The sequence below is a fragment of the Macrobrachium rosenbergii genome, chromosome 28, assembly GCF_040412425.1.
Source record: "Macrobrachium rosenbergii isolate ZJJX-2024 chromosome 28, ASM4041242v1, whole genome shotgun sequence".
Lineage (NCBI taxonomy): Eukaryota > Metazoa > Arthropoda > Malacostraca > Decapoda > Palaemonidae > Macrobrachium > Macrobrachium rosenbergii.
Window position 1 is genome coordinate 7,669,540 of NC_089768.1, and position 16,420 is coordinate 7,685,959.

General features: G+C 36.4%; 1 long non-coding RNA gene across 1 annotated transcript; it reads left to right on the forward strand.

The window, feature by feature from the left end:
* Nucleotides 1-2,195: 2,195 nt before the first annotated feature.
* LOC136853893 (uncharacterized) lies at nucleotides 2,196-6,490 on the forward strand. Its single transcript, XR_010857560.1, has 3 exons — nucleotides 2,196-2,349; nucleotides 3,265-3,354; nucleotides 6,100-6,490. It is a non-coding gene; the product is annotated as an uncharacterized lncRNA (long non-coding RNA).
* Nucleotides 6,491-16,420: the final 9,930 nt, after the last annotated feature.

Here is a 16,420-nt window from a genome sequence, read left to right on the forward strand (position 1 = left end):
TCTCTTCAAACCAATGGGCATAACAAAATAGAGGATATACCAGCAAAATAAAACCCCCGTACGCAGAGGCATTAAGAACATGTCTGTACGAACATCGAACCTGACTACCCTTCTGCCTTCATATCGAAGAATCGTAGAGAATGCTCTTGTTGATGTCCATCAAAATAAAAGAGAATTATAACTATACAGCAGATTTGATATCAACTTACACCTTTCTTGATGGGTCAGTGGTCAAAATTCATTGTACATCACCCATGGTCAAAAGTACAACATTGTTTCTAAATTCTTCTGGTTGTAAGCTATTCATGGGGTATAGTGAATTAGGCAATTAACGATATTTCTGGCTTAACATTCGTGTGAGCATATATATACACACACACACACACACATATATATATATATATATATATATATATATATATATATATATATATATATATATATATACATATACTGTATATATACTGTATATATATATATATATATATATATATATATATATATATATATATATATATATATATATATGATCATATTTTAAGAGCTCCACCTAATATAGTGAACTGGATATTTTATGATAATTGTGGCCTAATGTTTGTGAAGATAAGAAAAACCCTCGGTGTATAAGACAAATTCGACAAATTCATAATTAGCCACGCGTTACAAATTTACCAATCAGCTACCATGGTAAAGAAGGGTTGAGAGCGAATCTAAGTACAAAATCTGAATTCGACAGGCGTGTACAGCAGAGTCGATGTCAATTTATACCTCTCTTGAGATGTAAGTTAAATTATTCCCGAGTTGTAGTGAACTGGATATTAAAGTATATTGGTGGCTTAATAACTGTCTATCTATCTATCTATCTATCTATACGAGTATACACACACACACACACACACACACACATATATATATATATATATATATATATATATATATATATATATATATATATATATATATATATATATATATATATATATATATATATATATATATATAATCCACATGATCATATTTTTCAGAGCTCCACCTACCACACACAAACACACACACACACACACACACACACACACACACACACACACACACACATATATATATATATATATATATATATATATATATATATATATATATATATATATATATATATAATCCTCATTATAATAGTTTTCATAGCTCCACCTAATAATATCGAAACAGGATTCGAATATCAGGCGATGATCGAACAATATGATCTGGTTTCAGTAAATTCATTGACCACTGTTCGAATTAGCCGCTAATTATATCACTTACGACAGATATAAATGATTTATTTAATGCCACTTTGTCCTCCTACCTCCTCAATTTCCCCAAAATTTTGGGATATATTTATCACTGAAAACCTTGAATTCATATGGCAAATCGCTGAAGGTGACCTTTTGCCGTAGTAGATTACAAACCTACGCACCTTTAATTAGTAATAATAAATTTAATTATGAAAATTACCTTGCATTCATTGGTGTGAGTTAAATAAGCTCACCGTTGAATCACCTTAACAAAAGTGTTCTATACTATTTTTGTCTATGACCATGTCATTGTGACGCCATGTTACATTAACTAATAATAATGATAATAATATCCTTTGTTTCAGCTCCGGGCTATATACGATGAACGATAAGATGAACACAATACAGTACACTAAATTAAGTACGCTAGTAAAAAGGAATATTCATGAGGTCTTATGCCTAAGCACTGCTGAAAACAACAGCAACAACTATAATAATAATAATAATAATAATAATAATAATAATAATAATAATAATTCCAGATAAAGACCAGACACCGATACATAATTCAGGTAGTTTGCTGAATAGGAAGAGTTAATGGCAAATCTCCATAATAATAACAATAACAATAATAATAATAATAATAATAATTTTCAGATGGGCAAACTACTGATAGCCTACATAATTGGGGTAGTTCGCTAACAAGGAAGAGTGCCCGGCAAATCTCAATAATAATAATAATAATAATAATAATAATAACTTCTGTCGATTTTCTGATCAGCTCCTTAAAACTTCTTGGGTGGCGAAAGGGCGATAAAGTGGTGTCCCACAAACAGGCAGTTGCAGCGGTCGTTGGCTGTTATCCTCAAGAACAGCTTGTTTCAGTGTTGTAGAGTCCCCGGCTTGGTAAGGCAGGTTTCCTTGATACTAACGCGCCTTCCTTGTTTATTGGCGTTTGAGATCTCGGTAGTATTGTACTGGGCGATCGTTGGTTTCGCTTTGTTTCATTTGTTTAGTGTTGTGTACAGTCCTCCACGGGGATGATTCCCATTTTGACGAGCCCATGTACGTTTTCAAGGTATGGTGCTTTTTATATTTTATAATCTTCTGTAGACTAGGAGAGGAGTTCTTTTTTTAATTTGCTTTTATTTTGTATGATCTCGCTTCAGGCGGTGTTTTGTTGTATAGCCTTTATGCGCAGTGTATATAAATGCTGTCTAAGCCAGGCTTAGTTTGTTCATTGTTTAAATAGCCTATATGCTTCATTTGCCTGCTTGTTTACAATATTCATTTGAGGTCTAAGGAAGCTTGAGCAGTTTTTTATTTGTCGCATTGCGAATAGCCTTTGCAAGATTTTAGGCGTGAAGGCGTGCTTTAGGTTTGGTGGTTGGTGAGTGGATACTACTGCCAGTTTTGCGTCTTATTTCTCAAATATTTAGATCATGGTATTTGAGTTATGACAGATGTTATATGAAAGTTTTCAATTTGCCGGGTTTTTTTTTTTAAATATTGGTATCTTCAATTTTATTGTAAACTTCTCCATTAGGCGTTCAAAGTGTTTGTTAGGTATTGTTGTAGATTGCCCTTAAGCATGGTATTTAAGATTGTTTCTAAGCCTATTTATTACAAAGCTGAACTGGATTGCTTTTGAGTAGTCATTCTATGCACTCTTGCTTTATACTAGGAATCTTGTGCAGTGCTTCGGATGTTTTCATTTTAAATTTATGCTGCAATAGAGTAAGTCTCAAAAGTTTCTTGAGGATTAGAGAGGCTTAACTCTACTACCATAGCTTTCCTAATGATGGTATATATTAAGTAGACTTAAGTGGCGGTAACCAGGTAATAACGTTTATCAGTACTTATAAAGCCTTGCTTGCTGCTTCTTGATATATTAAATCTTAAAAAGATGGCCCAGGTGATTGTATTAAGTCTTTGGTTCTTTCCACTTTCTAGAACATTTTGGGTTTTAATATAGTTTTTGTTCTTATTTCAGGTTAGGGTGTGTCGTTAAATAAGCGTGCCACAATGAGTTATTGAATTAGTTTTGGATGTAGTGATACCTTATGGCTAAACAGGATTAATGGTGAGTATTTCTGGGTTTTTTTCCAGTCGAGTGACTTGAGCAACGCCCCGGACGTGTTTTAGATTGGTTTTTTTCTTTTCCAAAATCAAAACTACTTGTAAGTTTAGGCCTTTGTTTTAATGCATTTGGGTTTTTTTTTTTTTCCAGAGACTATAACCTTACTTTTGAGAATTTTGAAGTCTTTTATGTTAAGGTTAAAATTAAACTTTCCAGCTTTGCTCATTTCAAGAAATTGTAGGTTATGCTTCAGCTTCAGAACGCTTAAGACAAAGTATTTAATCTTTATTTTTTATTAGTTTACTTACATTTTAGCATTAAAATGTTTAATTGTGGAAGTTTTAGTGGGTGTGTGGATGTTTGTGTGGAAGGTAATTTTTGAATGTTTGTAGAGTAAGTCTAGTATTTTTTTAGGTTAGTGGATTTGAACTTTTAAAATATTTTTTAAACTTTTGCCTTGTTTGGTTTGATCATGTAATTTCGGATTTTTTTTTTTCTTTTTAGAACTAAGTTCAGTTTCTATTCTGGAATTTTGAAGTTTTTGAATTTTTTTTAAAGCCCTTGAGTAATTATTTCGGCTGAAAAGGTGCGAGTTGAGAGTTTTGCGTGCGAGTTGAGAGTTTTGCGTGCGAGTTGAGAGTTTTGCGTGCGAGTTGAGAGTTTTGCGTGCGAGTTGAGAGTTTTGCGTGCGAGTTGAGAGTTTTGCGTGCGAGTTGAGAGTTTTGCGTGCGAGTTGAGAGTTTTGCGTGCAGTTGAGAGTTTTGCGTGCGAGTTGAGAGTTTTGCGTGCGAGTTGAGAGTTTTGCGTGCGAGTTGAGAGTTTTGCGTGCGAGTTTTTATTCTTTGCCCACTTCCCAAGTCCACCTTTGCCGGGGTGGCGGTGCCATCTGTCAGGCAAAGGTGGACTTTATTGTTGTGCATGGTGACAAGTCACCATGCACAACAGGAAGTTCAAAAACTAGCATGGTGACTTTGTCACCATGCACGAGAATTTCAGACCAACCGACCTTTAACTTAGGTTGTAACTGTAAGGTTCCTAGTTTTCGTGTAGCTAGGACTTAATGGGAAATTAGATATGGAACTTGAAATATAGGATAGTATAGAATAGGGTAAAGAATATTTTAATTTTTAGATGCTGGGGTTAGGATGAAGGTAATACACTGAAGTCTCTCCTAATGATGCTGGGAATACAGTAGACTGGGGTAAAAAATCTGTCGACCTAGGGAGACATTTGACAGTGAAAGTTAATAGCAGAGGGTATTACAACACTTGAATCCTTTATTTGGTCATGAGATGTAAGTTTGAATGTATTAGTGCGGCTGAGATAGGTTAGGGTAACTGCCTGACATACTTTTCTAACATAGAATTTCATTCCCACTAGTAAATAGGAACTAGACAGGTAATAGGTGGATTTTAACTATTTTCTAAGAGGCTTAGGTCTTTGTATTTTAAAGAATTTTTTTGACACTGATGTCGTGGACTTGTCAGGTATTCTAATAGGCTGGTTAGTGGAAATTGTAAATCAAATTTGGGCGGTCTTGTTAACGTTCCGTCAACGCAATCAACACTCCCACCCTCCCCCCTCTTACTCTTCAAAAAAAGCTTTCATGTTAGGAAATACAGTTCAGATTGCTTTGCATATTTTCATTGACACCTACCTTCATCCACCTTTCCTCCAGCGCGGGAGCTTGCTTCGGGAACCCCTTTCTTAATCTGAATCCCCCAACTTGATTTTTCGTCCCTTGGGGCTGTGCGGTTTGTTCCCTCAAGACTGGGTACTGAAGGACGAAAGTTGCCAGACAATAGTGTTGCATTGCATGGCACTTTCATAAGTTATATAGCACTAAAGTTAGATGCAGTTGTGTAAGAGTAGTGCCCTATTAAATATACCTTAAAGCAGTGGTTCTCAACTTTTTTATTACCACGCCCCCTCCAAGAGCTGGTCCTTCCCTCCACGCCCCCCTTGCATCTGTGGGTAAAGTTCCCTCCCAGATTTAAAGGAACATAAAAAAAAAAGAGAAAGAGAAGGAGTTTGGAGGTACAGGGAGGGAGGTAAATAATGACAAAATAATGGTAAGCCTAGCGAGTCTAACTAGAGTGGTAGACTATAGGAAACTAACGTTAAAAGGCAATACGTTTGCATATTTTTTATAAACTTCTGAATATTAGTACCTCACTCTTGTTAAGAAAATAACGAATATAATTCTAGAATTTTTAAATTTTCCCGAGTCCTCGCGCCTCCCCTGGAAATTGCTGACGCCCCCCTAGGGGGGCGCGCCCCCCAGGTTGAGAACCACTGCCTTAAAGGATGACACTCTCAATACTGTTATCTTTTTGGTCGTTTGAAGGAACGACACTAGAAATATATGGGGTTGTTAATGTGAGTTGATGGGAGTTTGGAGTAACAATACCAATACATTGTATTGTTAATGGGAAAGTTTACTTATACAATCTAGTATATTATAAATCTAGTATATTATAAATCTAGTATATTATAAATCTAGTATATTATAAATCTAGTATATTATAAATCAGTCCTTCAAAAGAAGGCATCGTGCTTACTCCCATATAAAAATGGGGTAAAAAAGCACGTTAAAAGTAAGTTACTTTAATTTTAATAACCTTAATTATAATAACCTTAGAGTAGCTGCTAGGACTAACTGAACAGGCTATTTTCTCTTTGAGAGGGTAGGTTGTCATAGAAACTTTTAGTGTATTATAAAACCAAACAAACTTTTCTTATGCACAGGCTCTTGGTGTAGCTGCAGCGGACCATAAGCGCGACACTAATACTAATGGAAAGCAAAGCTTATTCGTTAAGACTGAATACGCTGTGAGGATTCTAAGCGCTCTGAACTTTGTCACCCTGACAACTAGAACTGAACTTGTAGACGCTGTGCATACCCTGTGAGGATTAGAAGTGTGCTCTAAATTCTGTTACTCAGATGACTACAGTTGAACAGAGGCTATGCATATCCTGTGGATTCGAAGTACTCTATTTTTTTTTTCTTACTCAATAAGGTTTATTTACAGTAATTGTGGTATGCTTAATATTTGTTGTATGCATAATAACTAGTTAACTAGTTTAAAATACTTCCATAAACCCATCTTACATTTTGTTTTTCACCGTAAATGGATTTTAGGAGCCATCTGCAATAATTTAACCTTTGATAAAGCTAAAGGTTTGTAAAGTTTCTAAGTACTTATCTATATACAATAGTTACATAACAATAAGATTACAGTTTTAGATAATGTAATCAGTCTCTTATGTAATGTCACATTAACTTTAGCCATTTTGTTCATAATAGAGCGCGTTGTTTATTTTTGAACCACCCGAGTTCATTATACACTTTACTGTAAAAGTAAAAGATATGCGTTGTATGTTCTGATTCATTACAAGAATCACAATTTGTCTTTAGTTTTCAGTAACTAAAATCTCATTTGTAGCTAACACCTTGTGTACATATTTATATAAAAATTCACATTCCTTAATATCATTGAGTTTTCCTTAATATCTATTGGTTTAAGTTTTAATGTTCTTCCATATCCTTTCCCAACGCAACAAAGGATAACTTTCAACAATGGCAGGAACTTAGTATAAAAAATTCTTAAATTTGGAAATCCATCCAAACTAATCTTGCTCTCTATTGCTCTGGAATAGAGCATTGGAGGAACAAAGGATACATTAACACATGGTTGTTTCGGTTAAATAACTCGATCTGATTTTATAATAAACCTTCGTAGCCCTTCCAAATAAGGCTTCTTTAAGGTTTGTGGCTGCAAGTAGAACAGCAGCTTGATTATAAACCTATTGTTCAAGCCGCCACCATATTTGGGTAAAGACTAAGTTGCCCTACCTATTAGCTGATATTTCCTTTTCCATAAATACCTGAATATAATAATTATTTTCTGTGAGTTTCATTAATTGGCAATGAGGGATATATATACTATACTTTTGACAACAGCAGTGAGTTTACAATAATAGCTTTTTGAAAAACTGAGGTATCAATCTGGTAACATATTTGTTCTCTAAAGCTTGCCAATTACAAATTCCCAGTTCTTTTGTGCAGTACTAGTCTGTTTGACAGCAAAGAATTCCCCAAATTTTTAGTTCATTCACTCCTTTTTTGTCCACCCAGTTACCTATTCCTGTGATACTACGTTTATCTGTTCAGTTTTACACCTGTTGCATTTTCAAAATCACTTACACTACTGACTTCTACCACTGAATGATCAGTGGCAACAAAAACTGATGTCATCAGCAAATCCTTGGATGCACTTTCAATTTATTTGGAAACTGAGGTGGTATGTTTTAATTTCAATTTTGTAATGGAGGCTCCTGATTAATAACATATAGAAGCATGGAGAGAGGGCAACCTTGCCTTACAGACCTCTCAATAGGAAAGGGACTACTTAAATGACTATTGATGCATAAACAACTCGCTACAATTTTTAGAAAGCATTCTTACCCACTCTACGTATAAGTCTGGCATTCCTAATTTATACAATTTTGAAAAAATTGGTGAACGGCATCAAAGGCCATTGCCCAATCCAGTTTTACAATAGCTTTTTTTTCGTTTAGTTCATCACGGATGTTAACATTATTAAGCCTGTTTCCTAATATCTTAGCTATTATTTTAGTCAACTTTCTAAAGTGAAATAGATCTCCAGTCACTTGATGACTGACCCTTGGTCCCCTTACTGAGTAGTTTTATCACACCAGTGTTTTGTGATGCCAGACGTTTACATTAAAGAACTTTAACAACCAACAACTTAACTTTTACAATAGACGAAAATTCCTTATAGAATTCGGCCGGTAGACCATCCATACGTGGTGCTCTCCCATTATTCAGGCTCTTAATAACAGCCATTAACTGCTGTTCATTAACATTTGCATTTAGCATGTGTCAGTCGTCATCGTCGAGTTTATTACATAGTTCCAAAAACAACAAGATTCATACCAACATTCACTTTCCCATATAAGCTTTCGTAAAAATCTGTAGCATATGGTAATATGGCATCTGAATTATACGATATTTGTCCTTCTGGTCCCTTGACATTATTACATAATGTGTGGGCATTTCGCGTTCTTTTCTCTTCCCTTAGCAAGTGACACGGCAACTTTCACCTTTTAGGTTGGTCTCTTAATTTTCACTTCACAAATGCCATTTTTCAAACTTTCAATCTTAGTTTTTGTTGAAGTTATTGTTGCAAATTCCACCTTGTCCTCATTTGCTTCCATGTGTAATCCTTTTAACCTATACTGCAAGAGATTATTTAGACCATATTTCTCCAATGCTATCCTTTTAGCTAACTTAAATGTTTTAATCTAAACCTTAGAATAATCCCTCCATTCTAGTAAATCAGAGAAAACACTTTTTTTAAACTCTCCCATAAGGCCCTGAAATTTTCTTTTACATTTTCATTTGCCAGTAAACTTACATTTAATTTCCATATACCCCTACCAGTTACAATAGTTTTAAGTTTTATTTTTGACAAAACCCAAGTTGTGATCTGAAAAGGATATGGGCACAGTTTCACATAAATTAATATTTGAATAGTTTTTTTTTTACATTGTCAATACGTAAAGCATAGTTCCCTCGTACATACATGTATTCTTTTGTTACATTTATATTTGATACATCCTTCAAACCAATTCCCTTACATCATAAATTTCTTAGACATTAATTTTTCATCTCTTGTGCTTACACCCCTTAGGCTTGTTAGAGCGTTGAAATCTCCCCCACATATGTCATCAACATTATTCCTCACGGAATAATGCAGGTTGTCAAAAAACTCTTCCCTTTCCGTGTTTCTTCTAATGCTTGATGGAGCATACACATTCAATAAAGCGTCTGTTCGCCAGTGCTTTCTCTCAAACTCAATACTCTACCTTCATCGTCGTCCTCTTGGCGAATTACCTTCAAATATGACAATCGTTTAGTAATTAAAATTGCTACACCTTTTAAACGAGTATAATTTATAAAGTTTTCATAATTTTTAACAATTTAACTTACCATTTTTAACATTCTTGTAAACGTTCTTGTAACGTTTACATTCTTGTAACGTTTTTAACATTCTTGTAACGGTATTAATTCTAATTTATAGTATATTAGCCATCATTATGAGTTTCCTCTGCTTGCTTTCTTCATTCAGACCTTTAATATTAATTGTAGCAACAATCCGTTCAGTGCCATGCTTAAGATAAAAATGTGAGCTACAAATGTGACCAATAAGGAAACTCTATAGAACCCAACACACTAACGTTATGCTATTTTTCTCCTCTTCGCATTATCTGGCCGTCGGTTCTTTTTCTTTTTCAACTTGAGTTTTCCTCCCTGCTTCATTTTGACTGAACATTCATTTATCTCGGGTTTCTCACCAACGCTATTTCCAGGTATACCTTCCGTTTCGCTCTCTGAAGGGTCATTAGATTCATCATCTGAACAATTAGCATTCTCGCTGTCAGAACTGCACTCGGAAATATCATCATCCATAGAATGTTCAACTGTTGTCATTTTCCCCAAATTCACAAAGGGTTTTAATGAAATATTATCAAGAGAGTTTCTTACAATTTGCTGGTATATTTCAACTACAACCTCTTATCACCCCGAGTTGTTCTTGGCTTTGGCTTAGACCTAGCTTGTTATCCTCTTCGTCTGCTCAGTGTTCATCCTTTTTGTCAATATTTTCATTAACCGTATTTGTTTTAATTGTAGCCACATTGCCATATCCTTGATCCGTATTCGTCCCTTCCTAATTTTCATGTTCGGTTGCTTGTTCCTTCTCTTCCGAGTGCAATGCTGGAAAACCTGTCCTATCAGTATTCTTCCCTTCCTCATTTTCATGTTCCATTGCTTGTTCATTCTCTTCTGAATGCAATGCTGGAAAATCTGAGGTGCTGAATACGTTGATTCGGTCTTTATGGTACGTGCAGTCAACTGCCATATGCTAATCCCTCCCACGTTTATAACAAGTTTTATTTTGGCCTCTGTAAATAAACAATGTTGTGTCCTTGAATATTCATTGATGAAGGGATATTACACTTCAGTTCCATTCTTGCTGTCCTGATCCCATTTAGAGGACCTTCTGCTTCATCATGGATAAATCTATTCAGCCTAATTCCTTATACCTGACCAAACCCTCCCAGAATATTTTATCCACGTCGAAAGGAGCATACCGAATTGATACATTTATATATATCCTGCAAAAATTAATCCCACGCACTGCCCTTCCGTCTCCCACTTGAAATTCTTTTTCGTCGTAGCGATCACAGAAGGGCTGAAACACTATATTGTTACTGAACTTCATAACAACCTAGTATCCACTTAACTGCTGATATCCGATGATGTCACTGTGATAAACTTTCAATACATCAGAAACAACATCACACATTATGTTGTATTCATGGTTAAAAGAAAACAGTAATCCCACAGAGTCCTGTCTCTGCACTGCTTTCTAAGAACCCATGCTTACGTCACTGATGTCGCTACAGTGACGTCACAATCACGTGACCGCCTTAGGGCATGGTGGAAACCCGGCCGTCACCTCAGGGTGGTCCACTTGGCAGATGTAAAATGCTAATGATCCTAATACCCTGTCCACACTAGCGGGCATGCCCGACGGGCACTTCCAGTTGTTTATATTTTCTCTCGCTTCTGAAGCAGTGTTACCAGACAATCGCATCGTTCTCTCTCCATACTCGGTCGATAAGTTTAGTGGAACGGGTTATGGGAACAGTGTTTGCCCGTCGGGCAGTGCCCGCTAGTGTGGACAGGGCTTAAGTCTCTCGAAACTAGCACCAACACTTTCTATCTCTAATGTACATAGATACAGATCCCTCTAGGTTACTTAGGGTGTCTAGAATACGAAGAAATAAGCGGAGCTCGAAAACGGCACGTCTGTTTGAGTTCGCATTCTTGTAGATTATAATATTTCTTGAAAGACAAAGAATGTCCTATGATTGGTTGGTTAACAGAGGTAAGATGGGGAAATTGATGAGAGAAATGAAGCAACTGAAATAATGGTTTTTAATGCTGAGGAGATTCTAGTTTATTAACATCGAATTTTGGTGTTTACTTGCAGTAGTCTATGCAGATTTAAACTTCCTATTCAGCAAAGTGATATTGTATTTTGACCCATCTGATGACAGGAATAATCAACGTTTATTAAGATCATTCATTATGATCTGGAGATCGCATTCAGTTGAGAACACCTGTAAAGGTGACTTGAGCGGTAGTAGTTGGAAGTGAAAATCCACTTTGACATGAGATACCACCAAGAAAACATTTTAAGAATCTTATGGGGTCGAATTGAGTCCAAATTGCTATGTGAAGGTTATAATTAGTTTGTAAAACAAGCTAAGCAGGCAGCAAATTTTCAATAGTAATACTGTAATTTGTCCCGAGAGCGGTTATTGCTTATGCCCTATAAATTGTTGAAGTTACTGTGACTGTCGATGGTTAGTACAACACAGGCTTCAGCGTTGGACTTGTATGTATCGGTTAAGTGAGGCGACAGAAATGCAGGATTTTTGCATAATGCATTGTTTAATTAGTTGGTGGCCTTGTCTCTGGCTCTACAGTTTCTGAATGTTAAAATTGCTCAAAGGATTTCGTGAGGATGGGTGATGTGCTTCTGGTCCTTAGTTTTGCCAATCTCTTGGTAATACTTAGTTTTAGAATTACGAGTAAACTGGGTTCGCTTTAGAATTGAAAGCGCCAGGACAAAAACTTAAGAAAATCGGTCTTCCTTTTATCCTGGCTACGATCCGCAAACTTCGGATAGCTAAGGTTAGTCACCTAATTCTGGCTTAACATCTGGTTGCTTTTGTTTGTGCACCGCCACGAAACATTCTTCAATATTATGTCTATACAAAAAGAAAAACCAGAAAATATCAAGCACCTTTTTCGTCGGTTTGTTTCTGATATATTTCCTTCCTTGGCCGAGTAATGAATAACTAATGCTGATAACTACCGTCAATTATTAACCAGCTAACTACTGAGTTATCCGCCAACTGATTACAGAATTATCACCACGTGAAAACATGTCCTAAAATACTTCTGCCTCTTTTTCCTTACTCTGGTTTGCCCAAATGATTGGTGCCAATTTGCAGGATTTTGATATTTTGTCGCCCAAACGATATACAGTAATGAATAGTCGACCAAATGATATACTGATTATACCAAAATTCGCCCAAATGAAATGCGCCCGAAAAAAAAGGTTATGGTGGGCGGTAATAAGATCACAGGAATAATGTCACAGAAAATTTATACTTTTACGGCAAAAAAAGTTTAGTTTTGTGGTAAAATTCAGTAGAACAAATTATATCACGTATAAACTTTTTGCATATTTTTTCTGTGAATGTTCTATATTTTTTCTGTAAATATTCTGATGTGTAAAACAAATACAAAAAATTGAGTAAAATCATAGGATTACATCGAAGACAAACTATATTCATGAAGTAAGCAAAAACTGATGCAATGATATACTTGCTAATTACTGGAAATGAAAGCTGATTCCTTGCGATGCACCAAAACCAATGACAAAAAAATAAAAATGGTTGTACGTCTGGAATAAAGCCACATGTACTGAAAATATCGGTAAAGTACAGTATATTGGCGTGTGAATGTGTCTTCATTTTTATTATTTCAGGGATGTATGTGCACAGCAAAAGTAAGCTGCAGTTACTTTTTGTTCGTTACTTGACCTAGACAGCAGAGAGGATTAGCGTATCCAGGTGGCCGAGTATGGACAGCAATTATAGGCTTATAACATCACCGCATTTTATAAACAACTAATTTTATGTATATAGGTGAATTTGCTCGCTGTAGATAAAAACCGTTACTGCTGTCCGTTGCTGAATTTATAAACAATAAGTGACGTTAGATAGATCCGCATAACCCTGCCTTTAGGCTGAATATAAATAAGTGTGTACTTCCATGCTAACAGGAATTTCACACCATTAGCTATGCAGAAATGTCTATTTGCCACTATTATAAAAATACAGATAGCTGTTTACACGAGAGGCAGAAAAAGAGTCAAGTATTTCTACTGGAATAGGTTTAGCTTTGTATTGAAACATGATTATATGGGAATCACTTGTCAAGTGTTTGCCAATGCCCAAGATATACCACTCTTTCCTTAGCTATGATGTTGTTATTTTTAAGAATGGTTTGAAGTTCAAAACACACACACACGCACATATACATATATATAACGGAGTCAGCGTAAGACCTTCCCATGGGGCAAAAACACAATGTTGAAAATTCGAGAACAAGTCAGTCAGTCCCAAATGGGCTAATCCGGTTAAATATTTTCACATACATGTAATGCCATAATATGTGTACAATGATGTCAATATGTAAAAGTCACGTATTGCCAATTAATAACTTATCTAAAATATTTTTTTTATTACTTTAATTGGTTATGACTCTTAAATTATGACTGACTTGATTGTTTCATTAGAGATGAAGGAGTAGAAATACTTTATATTCTGATGGAAAAGATTTTAAATCAAGAGAGGATACCAGAGAAGAGGGGGGTGCTCAAGATTGTGGTAATTATAGATGTATTAAACTGATGTCCCACTCCTCAAAGATATTAGAAAGAATGATAGATGACCAGACTCAGAGAGGAAGTAGAAATTGGGAGAGAACAGCTGGGATTTATGAAAGGAATTGGAATAACAGATGATATGTTCTGTCTGAGACCTCCTAAAGGAGAAATTCACAGCAAAACAAAGCGACTTACATATGGCGTCCGTAGGCCTTGAAAAGACCTATGACAGAGTCCCCAAGACAGAAAATTTGGAGGAGTCTGAGGGAGATGTTCCCAGAGAAGTACGTATGGATGATTCAGATGTATTGGGATGTTTATACCACAGTAAGGAGCTGTGTTGGAGAGACTGGAGGATTTGAGGTGAGGGTTGGAATACATCATCAGCCCTTAGTCCATTTGTTTTCAACTTCGTGATGGATAGCATGACGGGGGAGGCAAGAGAGACAGTGTTATGGAGTATATTATATGCAGATGGCATTGTGTTGCATGCAAAGAGGAGGGAGGTTCTGGAGAGGAATTTGGAAAATTGGAGAGGTGGAAAGTAGCACTAGAGGACAGAGGAATGAAGATAAGTAGATAAGTGTAGACAAGTACAGATACTGGTGGAAGAATGGATGAGGTGGTAAAACATCAGATAGAAGCAGGCTGGAACAATTGGAGAGCTGCCTCTGGAGCCCTTTGTACCAAAGGGGTGCCATTAAGACTAAAGGGTTAAGTTCCATAAGGCAGTGGTAAGACCAGCTATGCTGTATGGTACAGAAAAGACAAGTATGACAAAGACAGAGGAAAAAATGGATGTAGCAAAGATGAGAATGTTAAGATGGATGTTTGGAGCAACGAGGAAGGATAGTTTTAGGAATGAGTATATAAGAGGATCAACAAAGGTGGTTGAAATATCAAAGAAAGCGCAGGAGAGGAGACTGAGATGCTACAGACACCTACTGTGCAGGAAGGGAGACCATATTGGATGGCATGCTATGGGGATGGAAGTGCAGGGTAGAGGAAGAAGAGGAAGACCAAGAAAGAGATGCAGAGACTGTGTGAGGGAGGACTTGTGAGAGAAGGGACTTTATGTAGCAAAGTTGCACTACAGAGGTAGATGGAAGCAGCTCATTGAAAACAGCAATCCTGTATAGAAACGGGACTAAGCTGAAAAGAAGAACTAGCAAGAAGAATAATGCTCTTTTTGTATTCCTAAGTGAGAAATCACATAGTAATGATTGGCCTCCTAGAAATATATTTATGTCCAGAAATATCTATGACTTTACATTAATACAACTAAACAAGGAAAATTACCCCATTATACAAGAGATGCTCGAAGAAGATTTGAAAGAAAAATTTAACAATATCAGTAACCCTAGTTAAGGACATTTGCCTTGCCTTGTTTTATAAAAAAGATTGACTTAACCCTAGTCAGCTATTCCGTACCTGAAAGAGATTGTCCAAATTAACTGACCCTTGTAAGAATAAGTCTTCAAAATATTCTTTTGTTCTGTTGTATGTAGTTTGCTTGAAAATGCATTGAAGTAAGATGCAAAAAATATATATGTATATATATGTGTGTGTGTGTGTATTACTTAGGTATTGAAAATTAAAGAGAAGAAACTCAAACAAAAATTAATGCTCTACATCCACAGATGACTCATGCCCACCTGGACGGAATAAGAAAACGATACTGCCGCTGATCACCTTGAAAGCTTGTCCATTGTTATTTTAGATCTATCAGCATTAAAAGCCTCAACGAAGAGCTTCCATTGTCTCCCTCTTTTGTGTCTTTCAACAGGTAACCTTTGAAAACAAAAGAAACTCACACATGAAGACATAATGATTAAGGATATTTAAGAGTGATGACAACTCATGCACCCATCACCTACCCAAGGCCACCCCCCCCTCCTCCTCTATCACCCCCAGTGTTAATGACCTTGGATTTTAACAACCAGACAAAGAGAGACTCCGCCTGTAGGTTGTCCTGGGGGATGTACTGAAGGTGTCTTGAATAGTGAGACACTTGGATCTTCCTTAGGCCCTCCTCCAGAGATCTTCAAGAGTGCCTATAGATGGAGTAAATTACTGAATGAGACATCAGTTGGCAGAAACAAGAGCTACTTGAAGAAGTAACAGGTGACGACCGCACCCCAGCCACACCAGAATGACTGACTCAGCAATTCCAGCAGGACAGACTGAAAAATCTAAGGTCGAAAATCCCTAAGTGAAGTAGATGAACCCATAAACGTCGTTCTCCCTTGTGTTGTCTCTCTTCAGAGGAGGCTGCAAGGTCTCAACCGGCCTCCTCCCTCCCTCTGTGACCTCACTCATCCCAGTTCCATCTCCAAAAAAAGTATACCTTAGTTTTACCAGACCACTGAGCTTATTAACAGCTCTCCTAGGGCTGGCCCGAAGGATTAGACTTATTTTACGTGGCTAAGAACCAATTGGTCACTTAGCCACGGGACCTACAGCTTATTGTGGAATCCGAACCATATTATAGCGAGAAATGAATTTCTATCACC